A 21331-nucleotide genomic window follows, 5' to 3' on the forward strand; every position below is an offset into this window, starting at 1 on the left:
ATTAGTCTGTTTTTGACCAGCACACCCTGAAAGATATCTACTAGTTGGCATGTCCTGCCCATTCATTATGCGCAGGGCAAAGCCTGATCTCAGAGCCCCAGCCACTCACCTGGCCTTTGGGGACCACCTGCCCAGAAAAGAGACCTTCATGACTTCTGAGAGATTCCCGACCAGGAACAAATCAGTCACTACAGATCTGAATTTATATATATGAGTAGAATTATCCATCTTAAAGACATAGAAATAACTTGGGTAATTAGAGCAAATGGTCTCCAACAAAAGTTAATGCAAAAAATAGAAGAGTTTAAAAATAATAACTATTATCTTTAGTGTGAATTAATAGGGCATAGGATCCATAAAATAAGTACAAGCGAATTTAGAAAAAAAATTTTTTTAAGTTCGTGGAAATTAAAGTCATGGTGTTCAAAATAAATTGAAAATCTAAATGAAAAAAATAATAAGTAACCTGGAACACAGATGCAAGAAACCTAATATCTATATAAAGTGAATTCAAGAAGAGATTGAAGCTGATGAAAATTCAAAAAAATGCTAGAAGATACTGTAATATTTTAGAAATTCTTAAGGAAAAAGAACTGACTCAAACTCTTATACACATAGATAAACAAACAACAAACAGAAAACTGTTTCTGGACATGCAAGTATACTTCCCATAACTCTTCTTAAAAACATTACTCAAGAAAGTATTCCAGTCAAAAAACAAATGAACTAAAGTAAATAATTTTTAAAAAGGGAAGACATAATATTCAAGTAACCAGTGACCTTATAGTTAAGTCTAAATCATTATAGATGCAGTAGTGGTAAAGTTGAAAAGGATGGTTAGGGAAAAAATACAGAAGATAAGTGATTTAAAAAGGAAATCAAATCAATTGAACCAAGAATGTGGGGAAGGCAAGGAGTCAAGGTCTCACCTTATTAAATGGAGGTGTGAGGGCAACAGAAAGTCAATTCTACATGGTTTTAGAATTTCCAAACTTGCAGGGGAGAAAAAATGTAAATATGAATAGGTTAAATTTTCCTGTTAAGAAGTAAGCCCTTTTGCAAGCGATCCTTGTAATGGAGTGATTCTGTATTTTGACTATGGTGGTGGTGACAAGATCTACATAAAATGTCAGAGAACACACATACACACACAAGTGCCTGTAGTGATAAAACTGATGAAATCTGAGTAAAGTGTGCAGATTGTGTCAATGTCAATTTCCTGCATGTACTATTGTGCTATAGCACAATGTTACCACAGGAAGAAACTGGGTGAAGTATATACACAAGATCTTCCTGTATAATTTCTTTTAAGTGCTTGTGAATCTATAATTATCTTTTTTAAAAAGTTTTCTAACAATGCAAAATAAATAATAAATAAAGACAAATTTTCAATTTGGGAGGGGGGAAGGTTTTAAGGAAAAATGCAAGTCTAGCTAGATGATGTTTTACATTTAAAGAGAGGCAAGTAAAGCAAAATGATGCAGAATAACTGAAAGAAACATATGGGCAAAAAAGATCTATCCAGTATACACAAAACTGACAGAGATGGCAACAGTAATATCAGAAATCATTAAACAGAAACAAAAAATTTGTATTTTATAAGATTAAAATCCACTAAGAACAAACATCTTTAAGGATGAATCCAACCAAATTCACAGTCACAGTAAGAGACTAATATATTTTGCTTACTGATTTGTTAGTTTTGAGAAAACAGTAAATAAGGATATAGTACAATGAATGTGTCAAACCAAAAACAGGGAAAGGACAGCTTATCAAAAATGCTTTGGGAAAATGTCCATACATTTAGAAAAGTAAATTTAGAATACAGTTGATCCTTGAACAACGCAGGGGTTAGGTGCATGGGACCTCTGTGCAGTTGAAAATCCATGTATAACTTATAGTTACCCCTGCATATACACAGTTCCTCTTCATCCTCAGATTTGCATCTGCAGATTCAACCAACAGTGGACTGTGTAGTACTGAGCATTTACTATTGAAAAAAATCCACGTCATACTAGCAAATGCAATTCAAACCCATGTTATTCACTGGTCAACTATATTATCAAAGCAACCTTTTTTTTTTTTTGTGGTACGCGGGCCTCTCACTGTTGTGGCCTCTCCCTTTGCGGAGCACAGGCTCCGGACACGCAGGCGCAGCGGCCATGGCTCACGGGCCCAGCCGCTCCGCAGCATGTGGGATCTTCCCCGACCGGGGCACGAACCCGTGTCCCCTGCATCGGCAGGTGGACTCTCAACCACTGAGCCACCAGGGAAGCACCAGAGCAACCATTTTTTAAAAATCTAAATATATAATACAAAATATCCAATAAGAGAATATGTACAAAGAATATTTTAAAAACCTTGGAACGGAAACTCAGGAGGCCATAAAGGAAGAGAACACAGAACTGACAACATACATATTAAAGATTTCTACATGGCAAAAGATCCCAGAAACAGCATTTAAAGAATAAACTATGAAAAAATACTAGAAATGGTGTACCAGGTCATTGATAGCATGGCATGTAAAGAGCTATTACAAATCAGTAAGAAAAAGAGGAACACTTCAACAGAAAACTAAGCAAAGAATATGAACAGGTAAGTAACAAAACATTTACAGATATTCGACTTCATCAATAAGCAGACAAATGCAAAATTGAAACAGTAAAAATACTACTTTTCATCCATAAAATTACTAAAATGTAAAAAATGGTATCATTTTAGCAGTGATTTTGTTTTCAGGAAAATTCTTCACATGTCTCTCACATTTCTGCATATCCTATAAGCAGGGTCACTGATAATCTCTGTTCCAAACTATCCTTTCAAGGGTATTTATACAGCAAACGTTGGCAGATAAAGAGAGGTCTCCCTCTGGAGTAGAGGGAAGGTTTTTTTTTTTTTTTTTTTTTACTATCCAGCATAATAAAGATAATGTCTCTCTCTAGGGCAAAGGTTAGGCAGGTTTACTTGCAGCCTATTATGAACGAGTCAGGTTCCCTAAGCTCAGGGTTCCTCTCTTGTAATGCAATCTATTGCATGTGCTAGAATCATCTGACCCTCATCACATCACCCTGTGGAAATTAGGGTTCAAGGAAATGGCACAAGACAATGATGATCCTCTGGCTACTGTAATTGCTGTGCTTTGTCTCTGACCCAGGATCTCATGTCTTCTACCAGCAACCATGAAACTATGAGCTTGCAAGTAGGGTAAAACTCAGCCTTGACAATTCCTGGCAATGATACAGCAACAGCAGGCAGCATTCTCAGAAATTGTATGAATTTACTCTTATGGCAACCTTTTGAAGAGAAATATGGAACAATCTATCATAATTTCAAAACGTATATAGCCTTTGACCCAGCAATTCCACGTCTAAACATTCACACTAAGGAACTAAGTAAATGTGTAAATATGTGCACATAAAAGTAATCCCTGAGGCTTTGTTTCTAACAGAAATAAATTTGGAATAGCCTAAATATCACCAGAGGATTGGTTAAAAAAATTTTGGGTTATTCCTACAATGAAATATCAAAATACTTTAAAAAGATAATGTTATATGCACTGACACAGAAAGATGTTCATCAATTATTACCAACTGGCAGTTACTGAAAATTATATGTAGTATACTGCCAGTTATTAAACACACATAGGCTTATACACATGTATTTTTAATGTCTGGAAGGAAAGAGAACAAGTGATTAAACAGTGATGATCTCTGGGGAATGGGGTTACCAGATAGGTGGGCACACCACACTTTCACTTTCCCCTTTGGCTATTTCTGTATTACTTGACTTTTTTTTAAAGAACGTATACATTTATTTTATGATCTAATAACATTTGTAAGTATCTATTATAGCAACACTTGAAAATCATTACATTTAAGATGTTCAGCTGGGATAGTAAAACACAAATGGGCATGGTGCAGTCCCAGGGATCACTTCTATAGGCATTTATCCCTTAGAGCTACTGAAACCAGGTACAGAACATCCTGAGTCACAGCTGATGAGGAGAGACACACTCCACTTACTAGTACACAATGCAAAGTCAAAAGACATGCAGATTTTTAATCAAGCTGCTTTTCTAGGTACATCTCTGAGGAGCAACTCTAACATGGCAAGTTGTGAGTTAGCAAGAGAAGGGATTTATTTAACAATGGTTAATGATTCAACTGACCATGAGAAAGGCAAGCTTAAAAAATAATTTCAACAAGAGGCAAGAAACTTTAAGGAGGGGGTGGAGTAGGGAGGAAGGGATAAAAAAGGAAATCAACTTACCCTCACTAAATGTGTCCATTCCAAAAATATTTAGGCACTGTTTGAATCACTAGACACTAAAACACATTATAAAGCTAAAGTAATAAGACCAGTATGGTGTCAGTACAGGAAGCCAGAGATTGCTAAACATTAATTCAGAAAAAGTCCCAAGAATATACAAGAATTAGGGCCTCAGATAAATACAGTGCTTGCCATCAGTAGGGAAAAACAGAATTCAACAAATGATGATGGGGACAATGACTAACAACTACAAGAGAGGAAGTAAAGGGCCTTAATTCCGTCCTTATACTAAAATATAATTGAGGTAGGTTAAAGATTTCAATATGAAGAATAAGACCATTAAAAGTACTAGAAGAAAAGAGAGGAGGATACTTATATACAATTCACGTGGCAAAAGGTCTTTCTTCAGAGGATACCAGAGTTAGATCTATGAAGTTAAAACCGATTATGTTGATCACAGCAAAATTTAAGAGGATGAGGCAATGAGACTAACCCAGTAAAGAAAAAAAGGGCGGTTTTTGTTAACTGGCCATAATTAGAAGTAAAAGATAACAGCAACATTTTACGATGTCACTGTACAGAGGACTATAATTGCATTACTGGATCACGGCGCTAGTAAAAAGGAATTAACCATCTTACATTGAGCTGATGACCTCTCTGATTTTCAAGTCCATAACAGAAGGGAAGAGTATGAAAATGCAGGACTCAGAGAAGCCAAAATTTGGGACAGTAGTAAAAAGAAAAAAAGAGAGAAAGAAAAGATATGGTACTCAGAAAGGAAGTGTGGAAAGAAGGATCCAATTCAGTGAACGAGTAGAGCACCTACTACGGGGTGATGCATACTGTCACTAGAAAAATAAGTACATGTCCCTTTCCCCCAAGAACTTAGTATCTAATAAAGGGCTAGAGAAGCACTGATGTCTCAGGAAAATCTCCCTCTACTCAACCAACAGGTACAATATGTAATATAGGACAACAGAAGCAATGAAGTGAGCTTTAAGTGGAAAAAAATGTACTTATATTCTGAACTTAAGAATACCAAGAAGCAGTAAAGGCAGCTTGTGTCCTCTAACAGATCAAAGCAAGCAAGATCCCCACACCTGCCGTGAGTCCTCCGGGGCATAAAGCCAGACACAGCATCCTTGCCAACGCAACTACCTGACCACAGGTTTATAGCATCTTGACTTTCTAGTTATTTGTATATTTTAATTAGTGACTGCAAGCGAGGCTCTGTGGCAACGAGCATTTGGGAAACCATCAAGGAAATCCAAAACCACTCCCATTGCAAACATGCTGACAAGGAGGCCAAGTGGATGTTCATCATCACACTGTATTCTAAGGATATCCCTAAAACACAGAAACTGGGCTGCTGCCGGGTATCTCGTGGCAGTCCTGAATTAAGACATGGGCCTGGTTAGGTAAAAACCATCGGGTGCCAAAAAGAAATCAAGGAAGCACGCGCAGGAGGCAGCAAGTACACAGGCGGGCAGGTGGCCGACTCAGGGCTGCAGGGTCAGCACTACCCGCCAACCCCGCGGTGTAAACAACCCTGCGCCGCGCGCACTGGGCGACGCCTCACGCCCGGCGGACAGTCGAGCAGAGAAGCAGCGCCCGAGGCAAGTAAGCTGTTTGCAGGGTCACCAGCAAGTCCCGCAAGCGCAGGCGGGCGGCGGGGCCGGTAAGGCCGGGGAGGGGACCTCTGCCGGACGCCCGGGCTCCCCGAAGCGCGGCTCCGCCCGGGCCCGGCCCAGCCCCAGCGCCGAAAGAGGAAGACGGAGACCCGCAGGAGGGAGAAGTAATGGAAGGGCCGTACCCTGCAGGGTCCGGTAGAGGCGCGCGCCGTAGGCTCCACCAGCGACCAGCCGGCGCAGGGAGGCCGGGGCGCGGGGGCGACTCCCAGGCTCCGCTCAGCGGCGCAAAGCCGGCGCGCCCGGCCGAGCACGACCCGGAAGGAAGAGAAGCAGGCTTCGCGGAGGGGCGTGGTCAGGGGCGGGGCGGGGCCACGGCGGCGTCTGGACCGCCCCTCCGAGGCCGAGGGGAGGAGCTTCCTACTGCTTTCCTTGCCGGAGTCGTACCCTACAAATTGCCTGTTACTCCCCAGAAGGCAGCGGTTGCAAATGTACTGCGGAAATAATCTCTTCCTCTCATCAGCCTGCTAGGACTTCCCCAGTCCAGAGTTGTTGGGTCAGGGGATGCACAGGGATTACTGATGTTAAGGTTCTCAGAGGAAAAGTGGAACAAAAGTTATAGGCGCTCCTAAAGGCATAATTCACCAAGTTTGCAAACCTCTTCTGTCCCAGATACAAGTCCTTCCTGCAGGCTCATCTCCCTCCCAACATTCCGAAGGCCGTGATCATTACCTCTGTTGAAGAAGATGCTCTCACGGTCTCCCTTAATCATTTTAATGTGTTTTGAGTAGATACAATATTACCCTTTTTTTAGTTTGCATATTTATCTTGCATATTGCAAGGTTTCCATTAGGATGGAAAACGTTTAATAATGAAGAAAGGTTGACCTACACATTACTTGCTATCTAATTGCTCCTAAAGAGGCAAAATAATAAGGATATTTATTTATAAATTATATACATGAACTGAGCTAATACATGATGTGCAGTATAAATTGAATATAAAAATGGAAAATTTTTAACAGAATTGAAGCTTAATCCCCATTCCACCCTCAACTCTCCTTGAGTGTGGCCAGCACTTGGTGACTTGCTTGCAAAGAATATGGAAAGGAGGGGAAAGTAGCTTCATTGTGGAGAAAGCTGGGAAACACTTCCTTAGCCAGATGGAAGTTAACACGGTTAGTGATAAGCCAAGTTGATAGCATGTGCCTTGATATGGTGAGAGGAAAAGGGTACTTCATCTCTGTGATAGTCTTCCTCAAAACCTGTAAACCCTGTCTAACCTTGAGAAAACATCAGAAAGCCCAGGTATCCTATAAAAAACCTGAACTAAATGCCAAGTTAATGAAAACAAAAAAAAAGAAAGAAAAACTGAGAAATTGTCACAGACCAGAGCCCTCTCCCTTAGGAGACAGGACCACTAAATGTAACATGGTATTTCGAATGGGATCCTGGAACATGAAAAGAACATTAGTGGGAAATCTAGTTCTACTAGAATAAAGAATGGAATTTAGTTAGTAGTGATGTGCCAGTGCTGGTTTCTTAGTTGTAACAAACGTATTATTATAACGTAAAGTATTAACAATAAAAGGAAAATGGATGAGTGATGTAAGGGAACTCTCTGTATCATCTTTGCGACTTTTCTGTAAATCTCTATTTATTCTAAAATAAAGAGTGGATTACAAATAATAAATTAATTGTAAGTAAATGAAACTGACTGTTTATGGTTGCCAGCTAGACTTAATTGAGCTGATGTCCATAGAGCACTCAGACTCAGTCTTACTAAAACAGTATCTCATTTCTCATATAATTTCTAAATAAACTTTTCATTGAAGTAAAAAATGTCTTTAGAAAAAGACAAAATACAATGCAGAGTTTGATGAAAAGTGAACATACACATGTATTCATCACTCAGGTAAAAAAAAAAAATTACTAGTACTCAGAAGCCTCTCTTTGCTCTTCTAAATCTCTACCCTTTACTCCTCTTCAAAGGTAACCATTATCCCAGGCTTACCTGGTGGCGCAGTGGTTGAGCATCCGCCTGCCGATGCAAGGGACACGGGTTCGTGTCCCGGTCTGGAGAGATCCCACATGCCGCGGAGCGGCTGGGCCCGTGAGCCATTGTCGCAGAGACTGTGCTCCGCAAAGGGAGAGGCCACAGCGGTAAGAGGCCCGCGTACCGCAAAAAAAAAAAAAGTAACCATTATCCTGACTTCTAATACCAGAGATTCATTTTGCTAACTTTTGCCTTTAGGTAGATGGATTCATACATTATATGTACACTCTTTTGAATCTGGTTTCTTTCTCTCAAAATTAGGTTTGTGAGAGTTATTCATATTATTGAGTGTAGTGGTAGTTTCTCGAGTTTCTGTGGTACAAATATACCATAAGTTATTTATCTATTCTATTCCTGATGTACTTTTAGTTTTGATTATTACAAGTGATGCTGCTATGAACATTCTTACTCATATTTGTCAGTGCACATCCTTTGCATGCCCTTCCATACATTTCCTATTGTGTGTGTGTGTGTGTGTGTGTGTGTGTAAGAGACGTAGTAGTTGGTGCTGTTGTTTTTAAAGGCACTTGAAGTGCTGCTTGGAACGTATATAAGGTTCTATTTAAGGAAAGGAAAAGACCACGGCAAAGTTCCATTTCTGTGAGTAGATGGAATTTCGATCATCATTGTTCAATCTATCCTCCCTCCATCCTTCTCATCCCAAGGGCCATGCCATTGCCGTGATTTGTTTGCTGGGCAGAAGAGCCAAGTGAGGCCAGGGAAAAGGGTGATACTTATCAGTTCATGATGGCACTGATTTAATGGGTGAACTAATGCCTCGTTATTAAATGGAATGTTGTTTGGAGCTGAATAGCATCCCACGCCGTAACAGCGCTATTACAAATAAAGAAAGTCCCAACAAAGCTTAATTGTGCATAAAGTCACCAGCTCAGCAAGTTGCTTATGATCCATTCTGTTAGCTTCAAAAGTTACAATGTTCTGCTCAGAAGGGGAGGCGGGCAAAGAAGCAGCAGGTTCAAAACTCTTCTTCGTCTCTTAACTCTTGAAACACTCACCGTCATACCCTCTGCTATTTTCAAGTGATTTTTCTTCATCTATTTATTTATTTATTTATTTTACTTTTTGGCTGCATTGGGTCTTCGTTGCTGCGCGCGGGCTTTCTCTAGTTGCGGCGAGCAGGAGCTACTTTTTGTTGTGGTGCACAGGCTTCTCATTGCGGTGGCTTCTCTTGTTGTGCAGCTCAGGCTCTAGGCGCGCGGGCTTCAGTAGTTGTGGCACACGTGCTCAGTAGTTGTGACTTGCGGGCTCTAGAGCACAGGCTCGGTAGCTGTGGAGCACGGGCTTAGTTGCTCTGAGGCATGTGGGATCTTCCTGGACCAGGGCTCAAACCCGTGTCCCCTGCATTGGCAGGTGGATTCTTAACCACTGCGCCACCAGGGAAGTCCCTTTTCTTCATCTTAAAAAGAAATTTCTACCAGTTATAAACTTTCAGGGCAATGAGTAAGTATGGCAATAAGATACTATACCAGAGAGGCAGAGATGTCATTCAATACGCTGCCAAGAGGACCCAAAATGTCTTCATGGTGAGCTCCCTAGGTTTTCTGTCATTGGTTCCCAAATAAGTTCTTCTGTCAAGACCTCTCAGAAAATGCAACTCCATACATTTCCTACATAACTCAGCCAAAATAATTTACCCCTCTGTGAAATCTTAAGTTAACTAGTTTGTTGGAAAATGGCATCCAGTCAGTAATATTAGTCCAAGGTGTTTAATTTGCAGGTGGCCAAAGAGCATGAATAATAGTGAAAGTGGTCTATCAGTGTACTTTTTTAAACCTCTTACAGTCTAGAAAAGTTTCACTTTAATATTAACCTATCACAAAATTAGTCTAGAAATCGTCACAGCCGTTAAGAAGAAAATAAGAATTTTAAGCCAGAAGTAAGCCCAAAAGTTATGTAGTCCAAACCTCCTTTTTTTAAAAAATTTATTTATTATTATTATTATTATTTTTGCGGTACGCGGGCCTCTCACTGTTGTGGCCTCCCCCGTTGCGGAGCACAGGCTCCGGACGCGCAGGCTCAGCGGCCATGGCTCACGGGCCCAGCCGCTCCGCGGCATGTGGGATCTTCCCGGACCGGGGCACGAACCCGCGTCCCCTGCATCGGCAGGCAGACCCTCAACCACTGTGCCACCAGGGAAGCCCCAAACCCCTTTTTTTACAGATGAGGAAACTGGGGCTCAGAGAGGTTAGGTGACTTCCCCAAATCAAAGTGTCAGAACTGTCCATGAAACTTAGTTCTCTGACTTTAAATCCAGAGGCTTTGGGGTTCTTGTTTTTTGTTCTTTAATGATACCACATTTTCATGTTATTATTTAACAAAAACTAAACTAATCATGCTTCTATATTACCATAACCTTGAAAGAGCTGAATACAATAGAAAGAAAATTGAACTTGGGAGTAGGAAGACCTGTCTATCTAGCTCTGCTATGTAAGTAACTCTGTGATCTTGGATAAGTTACAACTTCTCTGAGCTTGTTCTCAGGTCTATGAAATGTGCCTAACTCACAGGCACTGGAGAGATTTAAAAGAAATCATATATTTGAAAGTAATCTGTGAGCTATAAAGTACTATGCAGTGTATGAATATTATTAATATTTATTACAAGGTGTTGAAGATCAGAAATTGAGTCTTTCCAGTACAAAATGTCAGAACAGAACCTTCAAGTTCATTCTAGTCTAATCCTTCCCATTGTCACCAGAGGTGAGAAAAGCCCAGAAAATGTGAGTAATTTACCCAAAGACTTATGGTAAGTTGCTGGCAAAGCCAAGACTTGAATATAGGTCTCCTAACTTACAACTTATAATATCTTTGAAAAGTGACTACTAATTACAAACCAGTAAGATGGTTTAAGATAACCAGATAAAACTTTAGACAATCTACACAGGCCCCGAAGGGATATATTGAAATATTTTTTAAATATTTTTAAAATATATTTTTAAAATAACTTATCTAACTCAGACTGTTTGTGCTGTTTTGAGTTGTACTGTTCTTTCTTCTGTAGCTTGAATCATTTACTTAAAATTTTAGCATTGATAAATGATTCTCACTGGTCAAGAATAATATAGGAGAAATACCACCTGGAGACAGTGGACAGAATAGATCTCTTCCTGAAGTAACTTCACACCTGTGGTTCTATGATGGCTGGAGCACACAGCTGTGAAAATGAAGCTTGTGGTCAGGACCTCCACTAAACCCAGTTGAGGCTACAATCCCTCTCCTTCCTACTTTTCCTTTTTGAAGTGGAGATGCTTTTAAAAGAGCTCCTGTGTGTCTGCATTTGGCAGATCCCTATGGTCTATTCACAGAAGAAAAGCAAAGATTCTCTGTCCATACAGGTAAAGCAAAAATGATATGTGACTGAGAGTTTCAGTAGTAATGTTCCATATAATTCAAAGTCTTTAATCCCTTACAACTATTTTGTCCTCAGTGGAAGATTTGAGGGGACTGGATTATCCGGATAAACACTCAGTATTCATTCATTTATTTGTGCTCTGGCACAAGTGTGAATAGCCTGTCCCCACTGTAATATAATCTATGCATTTATTTAAAAGAAAATTATGAAAATATGATTTTCTAGGTTACGTATATCCATTGGAACATAAAGAAGTGTATCCTCTTTTAGTTATTGAGCCATAACTATTTTCCCCATCAAGTTAATATAAATAATATCACAGGGACTTCCCTGGTGGCACAGTGGTTAAGAATCCACCTGCCAATGCAGGGGACACGGGTCCAAGCCCTGGTCCGGGAATATCCCACATGCCGCAGAGCAACTAAGCCCGTGCACCACAACTACTGAGCCTGCACTCTAGAGCCTGCGAGCCAAAACTACTGAAGCCTGCGCACTACAACTACTGAAGCCTGTGCACCTAGAGCCTGTGCTCCGCGACAAGAGAAGCCACCACAATGAGAAGCCCGCACACCGCAACAAAGACCCAATGCAGCCAAAAATAAATAAATAAAATAAATAAATTTATTAAAAAAAATAATATCACCTATATAGTAAATACAAATGAACCAAGAATAATTTATTATGCATAATTTAAAATGAAATCTTTACACTAATTGGTGAACCTTTATTATAAAGCTTCCCCCAAACCCAGTACCCACTGACGACCTATTTCCTTCATCCAGCATTATCTCTTCTGGATAGCGTGTGAGCAGACAAACATCATCTGGCAAGCAGCACCCTAAAAGTGTGTCTGTAAGTATCATCCTTTGTGATACTATAACTGTTTGGGATTTCTTGGTTAGAATCCTCAGTGCCTTATTGGGAAAAATTCCTCTATGTCAAAGAAACATAGAAAATAAATTTAAAAGTAGCTTTCTTTTTATCTCTCTCTTTCTTCTGGTTATAAATTGGTAGAAGTTTTCCAAGTTTTGAGGAGAAATTGACTTTCCCCTTTAATGGGTTCCTCAAAACGTTACCAAGGGTAAAGTTCCTATTATACACTATCCTTCTGCTATTTTTTTTCTTGCTTATCATTTCAGCCTTTAATGGTGACAGATCTGATTGCTTTAGAGTAGGGGGTCTTTTCTCCAAATCAAATGACTCACAAAGCAAGTCACTAAAAGAAGAGGGTGAGAATCCAGGATGGGCTGCTGGCAGCATTCCCCCTTCCGCTCGCTTCTTGGTCTCCTGCCCCCGAGAACGCCTGCGGCTGCCAGGACAACACAAACGTCTTGGAGACGGGCCAGATGAGATTTAACAATGGTCAGCTTGGATCAATCAGTTATGGAACTGAGCACTTTATTTACTATTTCCTAAGTAGATTGCTATTCATATAATGTTGGACTATTTTATAGGATGAGACGTCTTGAGCTAATTTCATATTTGTAGGTCCTATTTCCCTAATAATGAATATTTTTCCATAGCCTTTAGTGCAGCTAGGAAGCAAGCTTAATGCAGTCACTGAAAAGTACCTCTTTAGGGAAACAACACAAGTATTTGAAATTCAGAAGAGTGGGTTTTTGAGCTACTTTCTGTGAAGGTCATATTCTGAAGATGGGAGGGGCCGTTTTTTGGTAAGGACAATATCACTATTTATTCTCCCATTAATAAGAAGTTATGTTCATTTAGACAGAGAGTTGGACCTTACATACAAATTGTGTTTGGTGGTTTATTCTATTCCAAGTTCTGTCTGTGCCTCTGACTGCAAGTAGGAATCTAAGTAGGCATTCTTTCACAAGGAATGCCTGACAAATACCATTTGTTGTAAAAATAGTAAAAGTCATATATGCCAGTACTTTAATGTGAATCTGAGTCTCCTGGGAATCACGTTAAAATACAGATTCTGATTTTGGGTGGAGCTTGAGTTCTGAACTTATAACAATTCCCAGGCTATATGGATGCTACTAAGCCTTGAACTACACTTTGAATAGAAAGCTTTAGGCCATTTCACTTGCGAATATTGTATCTGACCTATGAAGATTTAGTTAGCATGACCAAGCACCAATATTACAGAGCAATATCTCAACTTTAACTGGAGTCTTGAATAAGGTGGTAAGTGGATAGAATCTTGTTAAATATGTGTACCGCTCCTTTAGATGGTTTTACATTTCCTTGGGAATAGGGGGAGGTAATCTAGATTCTTTTCATTTTGCTGAAAAGGCCAATTCAAGAGAAAAATCTATGAGGTGATAGCCCAAGTGGGTATCCCTTTAGTCTCAGAAGACTGTAGCTGGCCCATCTTTCAAGGTAATTGAGGAAGCCAGCAGCCAGTATTAGCAGAGTTTTGGAGACCGAATTCTGGCATGTGCCAAGACTACATGAGCTGGATGAGTTTAGCTTTCTATGTGTCAAAGTTCTCAACCAGTAATGCCAATCTCTAGCTGCTGTTCTGCTCTGGCCTGCTTTTGTTTTCACCAAGTGCAAGTGCAGCACAGAAACGGGGGCATAAGAAAAATAGCAGATTTGTTATTCACAGCAACAGCTCCAAGCCCAGACAGCTGCAAAGTAAATCTGAACAAGGTCTTGCTGTGACTTTGTGACCAAAGACTTAATGCTCTCATGCCATTAGTGGGCTCTGGTAATTTATCAAACCTGTGATATTCACTAGCTACCAGTAATTGCTGATTAATGAGCAAAGTTTTCTCTGCCTTGTTTTCTTCAGGATTCTAATATACCTTCATCTTCTGGAAATGTGTTGAATCAGTCAGTTGACATTCTCTGTGAGCTTTTTTTTTTTTTTTTTTTTTTGCGGTACGCGGGCCTCTCACGGTTGTGGCCTCTCCCGTTGCGGAGCACAGGCTCCGGACTCGCAGGCTCAGCGGCCATGGCTCACGGGCCCAGCCGCTCCGCGGCACGTGGGATCTTCCCGGACCGGGGCACAGACCTGTGTCCCCTGCATCGGCAGGCAGACTCTCAACCACTGCGCCACCAGGGAAGCCCTCTGTGAGCTTTTTTTAGATATTGATGTATCTAAACAGAGGACATCTTGCTCTTTTACCTGTTCCACTTGAGATGACCTTGTAGTGCTATATCCGCATTAAGTTATACCTTTAAGAAAACCATCACACTTTCATGCATTCAGAGAGAGCAATTAACAGACTAGAGCATTTGGGAAAAATTTTTTTTGTTCTGTAATTTTCAAAAGCTCTTTACTTAAGCAGGATACGAAAATGATATAACTAGAAGGATTTCTAAAGAGCATCTAGTCCAGGGTGACAAATGAGTTTCACTTCCAGTGCCACAGGACAGAGGAACGAGGACAGATGTACCTTTTATTTTCCAATCCAGATCTAGTATCGACCCTAACTTCTAATCTGAGTTTTTCTTTTCTTTCCTTCTCTCTCTTCTTTTTTTTTTTTTTTTTTTTTTTTAACTATTTCTCTATCCAGACACAAGTACCAACCAGGCCGCAAAATTACATCTGAGGAAGGACTGGGGACATACCAAGAGCCTAGGACAACTCTGCCAATTTCACCTCCCTTTCAGACTTCCTCTACCCCTTATTCCATGATTGACCAGCATCTGGGCCTCCCCAGTACCACATACATGGCAAGCTTCATCCTCTAGCATTCTTAAAGGGGTCCATATTATGACTGGGTGCTTTGTGCCTGATTCCATGGTCACAAAGAATCACGTTACAGCACCCTTGACCCATACTATAGAATGTTTATGACCAAGACACAGCTCAAAATAGTTGGGTACATAGATGTGTCTCTGGTTTCCATTTACATCCTCTTCCAGAACCAAGGCTTCAAAACTGCTGGCAGGTGCCTCCTTTGCTTTCCACACTTCCTCTCTCATTGCATATAGCACTGGGAGGGAGGCACAGGTGGGTGACAGTACCATTCGAGACCTTATAATATCTTGGAAGCATCCAAGTATAGAAATATATTTTGTCTTGTTTATTTCTGGATTCAGGAGAGTGTTAATTGCAGCCAAGATGTCTAGAGCTGATTTAGATCTCTCTCTGTCAGTGTGACCTTGGCTAAGTTACTTCACCTTTTTGATATTTTGTCAAGTGCGGATAATGGCACTTGCTCTTAAATGTGGTTAATCAAGATATGCAAAAGAACTTTGCTCTCTCCACAGGAAAGTTTCTCGTCTATATAAACACAAGGAATTATTAAGATACTGATATTTTCAGGCTGAGTTAAATGTGATTGAATTTGGCACCATTAAATGTGCATGTTCAGTGACTTCGTTATTGGTGGGCTGATTCTTGGTATGTTAATGAAGACCTATCTATAGTTTTCTTGATTAACTCATGGCTCAGGACTTGTTACTTCAAGCGCCAAACAAGATTCAGTTTTTTGAGGCATTGCATCCAATATCTCAATTATTCATCTTAGGAATTAGTGTAAAATTAGCACAGATCCTGTTCATATGGAAATAGATGGGTATGTTAATTGAAATGCTGTAGCTGGAAAAAGTTTTGCATAAAGAAAGGACTGATATTAATATCTTTGAATGGAAGATGTATATCATATTGTTAGTAAGGAACAATTCATTCATGTGTACTTTTTCTAAACAATTATTTTATGTAGTTTATCTCACTTCCAAAGTAGAAGCTATTCAGTCTAGCAAATATTTTGAAATAGAAATATGCTAATAACACTTTTTAACTTAAAGTAAAAGCTATGTTAAAACATTAACATTGGGCTTCTTTGGTGACGCAGTGGTTAAGAACCCACCTGCCAATGCAGGGAACACGAGTTCGATCCCTGCTTTGGGAAGATCCCACATGCCGCAGAGCAGCTAAGCCCATGCACCATGACTACTGAGCCTGCGCTCTAGAGCCCGCGAGCCACAACTACTGAAGCCCGCGCGCCTAGACCCCGTGCTCTGCAACAAGAGAAGCCACCGCAGTGAGAAGCCCGCTCACCATAACGAAGAGTAGCCCCTGTTCACCGCAACTAGAGAAAACCCGCGCGCAGCAATGAAGACCCAATGAAGCCAAAAATAAATAAATTAATATTTTTAAAAATTAACATTTTTTCTTGCTCCTTCTTGTCATATTTTTTTATCACTTTTCATGTTCAAATTTTCACATTCAGCTGCTGTAAGGGTTTATTAATTCTTAATCAGAACCAAATAATTAGGGTACACTTCTACCAACTATCCAGACTAAACACTAGGTGTGTGTGATAACTTGCCATCACTAAAATTCCTTGGTTCTCCCAGGTAAGTCCCTTGAAGCCTTTTCTGAAATTAAATACAAAGTTAAGCCCAAATAGTGGGAACAATAATTTATAGAAATGTGAAGTAAATGAGACACTAATTTACATTGTATGTAAATATATATATATTTTTTATACTTACGTATATATCTATATACACACGTACACATACACACCAGACTCAAAGACTCTAATCAGATTTAAATTTCTGAAGCTTATAATCATATATAATAAATACATATCATATAAACCTTATTATACTATTATAACCTTAGTATAATATTTCACCATTCCTTGTCATTCAGAAATTTAACTCAGAAATTTAACTCAACAAATTTGTGTTGTGGATCTCTTATGTGAAAGGTATTCTGCTAAGTGCACAGGACATAAACACTAACAAAGACCTCACTACCTAGCCAAAGACATAATCCATATGTACAGATACGTTAATCACAAGAAGAGGATTTAAAAGCATTATAAACAAAATTCTGAAGGAGCACAAAGTTGGATAAGATGCCACCAAGCATGGCTATTTAAAGGAGTTGGCGTGTTGAACTGAGCTAAAAAAGATAGGTAAAATTCCGGGGATCTGCAGGCAAAGGCAAGGACATGAAGAAGAGCCTGCAGGGGAAAAAGAGGCAGGAAGAGTTTTTGGGGACTAGTGATAGGAGAGAGCTGCCAAGAGTAGCGAAATATCGCCAACCCTTTTTTTATCCACAGCATACTGTGATCATTTTGCCCCCTTTTGATCAATGTTGTGAAAATATTGTTATTGAACGCAGATTGGTATGTGAAGAAATTCTAAAGCAGAAGTGATTTTCTAGGGAGCACATACACTATCATTTCACTTCTCCTGATGGCCTGAGATAACTGAGGTTGGCATTAACTGACACAGTCAACGTTAATGCTCCTTAAGCAAGAGCTTAAGGAGTTCGCAGAAGGAAAAAAGAATCATCCAGCGATACTGTGCTGGCAGCCATCTGACAAAATCGGAGCACAGGGAAGATGGTGGGGGGAGGCACTGGAGGCCCCCGGGCTGAGGCGCTGTTGGCTGAGACTGCAAGTCCAGGCCCCCAGTTCCACTTCATACTCCAGTGGAACCCGGTAGTAAAGGGCAGTAGAAGTTGGGGATAAAAACATTGAGCAAGTGGTCCTCAAAGAGAGGGGCTTCTCCAACCATTTCTAACTCAAAATTATGGGACAAGGGGCTTCCCTGGTGGCGCAGTGATTGAGAGTCCGCCTGCCGATGCAGAGGACGCAGGTTCGTGCCCTGGTCTGGGAAGATCCCACATGCCGCGGAGTAGCTGGGCTCGTGAGCCATGGCCGCTGAGCCTGCGCGTCCGGAGCCTGTGCTCCGCAATGGGAGAGGCCACAACAGTGAGAGGCCCGCGTACCACAAAAACAAAAAAAAAGAATAGCAATAAATGGATCAACAGTCAGGAAAATGTTATGGCTATATCAAAAGATGAGTGAGTGAGTGTATATTTATATGCTCATAAGGTATCTGAGTGTCATTATTTTTACAATTCCCTGCTTAAACAGACTTAAAAACGACATTGAAAGCCATTGGCCCCGACGATCTCAGATAAGAGAGCTTTATCTGAGGCCGGAGGGCTCGTGCCAGGTGGGTGACATTAGGGGTCTAGGGAAGGGGCAGGGAGAATGGAGAGTAAGGGTCAGAGAGGAGACACTTGAAGAGAATAGACTCAGCAGGAGAGGAAGGAATATGACCTGAAGGTTTGAGCCTAAGTGCTTGAAAAGATATTCATCAGAAGAGAGGACCGAATTTTGGGAGGGCGTGATGAAAACACTTTATTTAAATGTATTGGTTTTGGGACTTCTCTCATGGTGCAGTGGTTAAGAATCCGCCTGCCAATGCAGGGGACACGGGTTCGATCCCTGGTCCGGGAAGATTCCACATGCCACAGAACAACTAAGCCTGTGAGCCACAACTACTGAGCCTGCGCTCTAGAGCCCCCAAGCCACAACTACTGAGCCCATGTGCCGCAACTACTGAAGCCCATGTGCCTAGAGCCTATGCTCTGCAACAAAGAGAAGCCACTGCAATGAGAAGCCCATGCACCACAGCAAAGAGTAGCCCCCGCTCGCTGCAACTAGAGAAAGCCTGCGTGCAGCAACGAAGACCCACACAGCCAAAAGTAAATAAATACGTAAATAAATAAATAATATTTTAAAATAAATAAATAAGTAAATATAATGGTTTTTAAACTGTGGTATTTCCCAGGATTTGGTCCTGGCCCTCTTCATTCTTCCACAAAACACTCTCTAGGCAAACTCATCTCGTGCCTTTGGTTAGCGTATTCTAATCGTGCCAGAATTCATGATCCAGCTCAAACCTCTCTGCTGAATTTTAGACTAGTATATACAGCTGGCTCCCACACACAGCTCTTCTTGAATGTTCCATAGAACGTTCATTGAACATTCAATGTGTGCAAAGCAATTTATCACCTTCCCACTAACACCTGTTCCTTTTCCAAATTACCTTAACAAATGATACCGTCATTCACCCAATCATTCTGGCCATGAGTGATCTGGAAACCAATCTAAATGTCTTCCTTTACCCCACCCTTCACATTTAATTGATCTCTAAGACTTGCCATTTCACCTTTTAAGTATTGTTTGAATCTATCCCTTCTGCCTCCTAAGCCATTTCCCTGACTTCTTAACTGGTCTCTCTGCCTTCATGCTTTCTTTCTTCTAATCCAGGCCTCACATTGACAGAGTTATATTTATAAAATGCAATATGGTCACACTACACAAATGGTTAAAACTCTTCAACGACTCTCCATTGTTTATAAGGATCTAGACCCAAATTTTGTAGATGGTACATAACATACAGGACACATCGTGAACTGCTCTCTGCCTCTCTGTCCAGATTCATCTCTACCTCTTGTACCCTATGATCAGTCATATAGAATTATCATGAAAATAGCCCTGCCTTCCAGAATTTACCATTCAAAAACTCTGCACAGTGCAATTCTCAAGGCAGAAGATCTTACCTTGATCAATGAAGAGCATCTGTATTTGCTTCAAGGAATCTTTCAAGAAACAGAGAAAAACAATCTCAATCCAAACTTTCTGAATTCATTTAAAGAAATTCCGCAGAGAAAAATCCTCAAAAGGGGATATTTGCAATATATATTTTATTGTAAATATTTTTTTATGAATTTATAAATATTTGCTTCTAATTAACTATATTTTTATAATTTCCTTGCATTTACTTTTATGATTAACATTGGTATTTTTATAGCATGATTAGAACCAGAGCTCCGATTCATAACACTGTATCTATAGGACTTTATCTAAAGAATTTATCTAAAAATGACCTGGGGCTTCCCTGCTGGCGCAGTGGTTGGGAGTCCGCCTGCCGATGCAGGGGACACGGATTCGAGCCCCGGTCCGGGAAGATCCCACATGCCGCGGAGCGGCTGCGCCCGTGAGCCATGGCCGCTGAGTCTGCGCTCCGCGACGGGAGGGGCCACAGCAGTGAGAGGCCCGCGTACCGCAAAAAAAAAAATAATAAAAAATAAAAATGACCTGACTTCTAACAATCATACAAAAAGCAATTATGCTGCCAGAAGTGCCCTATACACAAAGACAGAAATGAAAAAGAGAACAGAAAGGATATTAAAAGAACTCCAAGACAATGCTTTGCACATCTCTATAATAATAAAATCAGAAAGAAATGAACAGTAGTCTAAGAAAATATAAATTACCAAAACTGGCCCTTGACGAGGTAGAAAATCTAAATAAATCAATTTTCATGTTAAAAAATAAAGTTGTCACAGAACTACTCCTCAAAAATGTGCAGCACGCAGATGGTTTTACAGATGAATTATTTCAAACTTTCCAGGAACAAATTTTTTCTATGTTATATAAACTGGTCCAGAACATAGATATAGAAAGAAACTGTTTCTCTCCCTTACATGAAGTTAGCATCCATTCTAACAAGGAGAATACAAACTTCAAACCAACTGCCCTTAAAAGAACTGACACAAAACTCCTAAGTAAAAGATGAGCCCATTTAGTTTGAATATTTTTAAATGTTAAAGAATGACCTAGGGGCTTCCCTGGTGGCTCAGTGGTTAAGAGTCCACCTGCCAGTGCAAGGGACACGGGTTCGAGCCCTGGTCTGGGAAGATCCCACATGCTGCCGAGCAACTAAGCCTGTGCGCCACAACTACTGAGCCTGCACTGTAGAGCCCGTGAGCCACAACTGCTGAAGCCCACGCGCCTAGGGCCCATGCTCCGCAACAAGAGAAGCCACCGCTCGTCGCAACTAGAGAAAGCCCACGTGCAACAATGAAGACCCGATGCAGCCCAAAAATAAATAAATAAAAAAGAAATAAATTTTTTTTTAAAAAAAGAATGACCTAGCAAAGTTAATTTCAAAAATGCAAGGATAGTTCAATAGTAGAAAATGTATTAATAAATCAAAAGAGGAAAACCATATTATCATCCTGTAATGAAAAAAAAGGCATTTAATTTATTTTGATAAACTTGAACTAGGAAAATGCAGACAGTCCGTGTTTGGCATAATCATCACCTACTCTTAAAATGGGTATGAAACGGTTAACCAATAAACCCCTGAGATGCCACAAGGTATCATAAACTTCATACATTCTGTACAGTAGAAGAGCCTGTTTCAGTCCAGTTCTGTCTACTCCCTCCTCCCGGAAATGGAGCATGAGATGCAAAGTGCTTCCCATG

The 21331-nt window shown here is 40.4% G+C and overlaps 1 protein-coding gene across 5 annotated transcripts in view; it reads right to left on the minus strand.

Moving 5' to 3' along the window:
* Positions 1-6232, minus strand: part of FBXL4 (F-box and leucine rich repeat protein 4) — a 68201-nt gene extending 61969 nt beyond the window's left edge. For 3 of the 5 annotated variants that reach the window (XM_022553020.3, XM_022552998.2, XM_022553039.3), the window contains exon 1: positions 6083-6232. The gene's annotated coding sequence lies outside the window, so the exon portion shown is untranslated. Of the gene's footprint in view, positions 1-4269; positions 6026-6082 lie in introns of those variants that run through there. The other 2 variants (XM_022553029.3, XM_022553009.3) reach the window with 1 other exon arrangement.
* Positions 6233-21331: the final 15099 nt, after the last annotated feature.

Source organism: Delphinapterus leucas, chromosome 12, assembly GCF_059928025.1.
Source record: "Delphinapterus leucas isolate spDelLeu-1000000601 "Yukka" chromosome 12, BTC_Dleu_Yukka2, whole genome shotgun sequence".
NCBI lineage: Eukaryota > Metazoa > Chordata > Mammalia > Artiodactyla > Monodontidae > Delphinapterus > Delphinapterus leucas.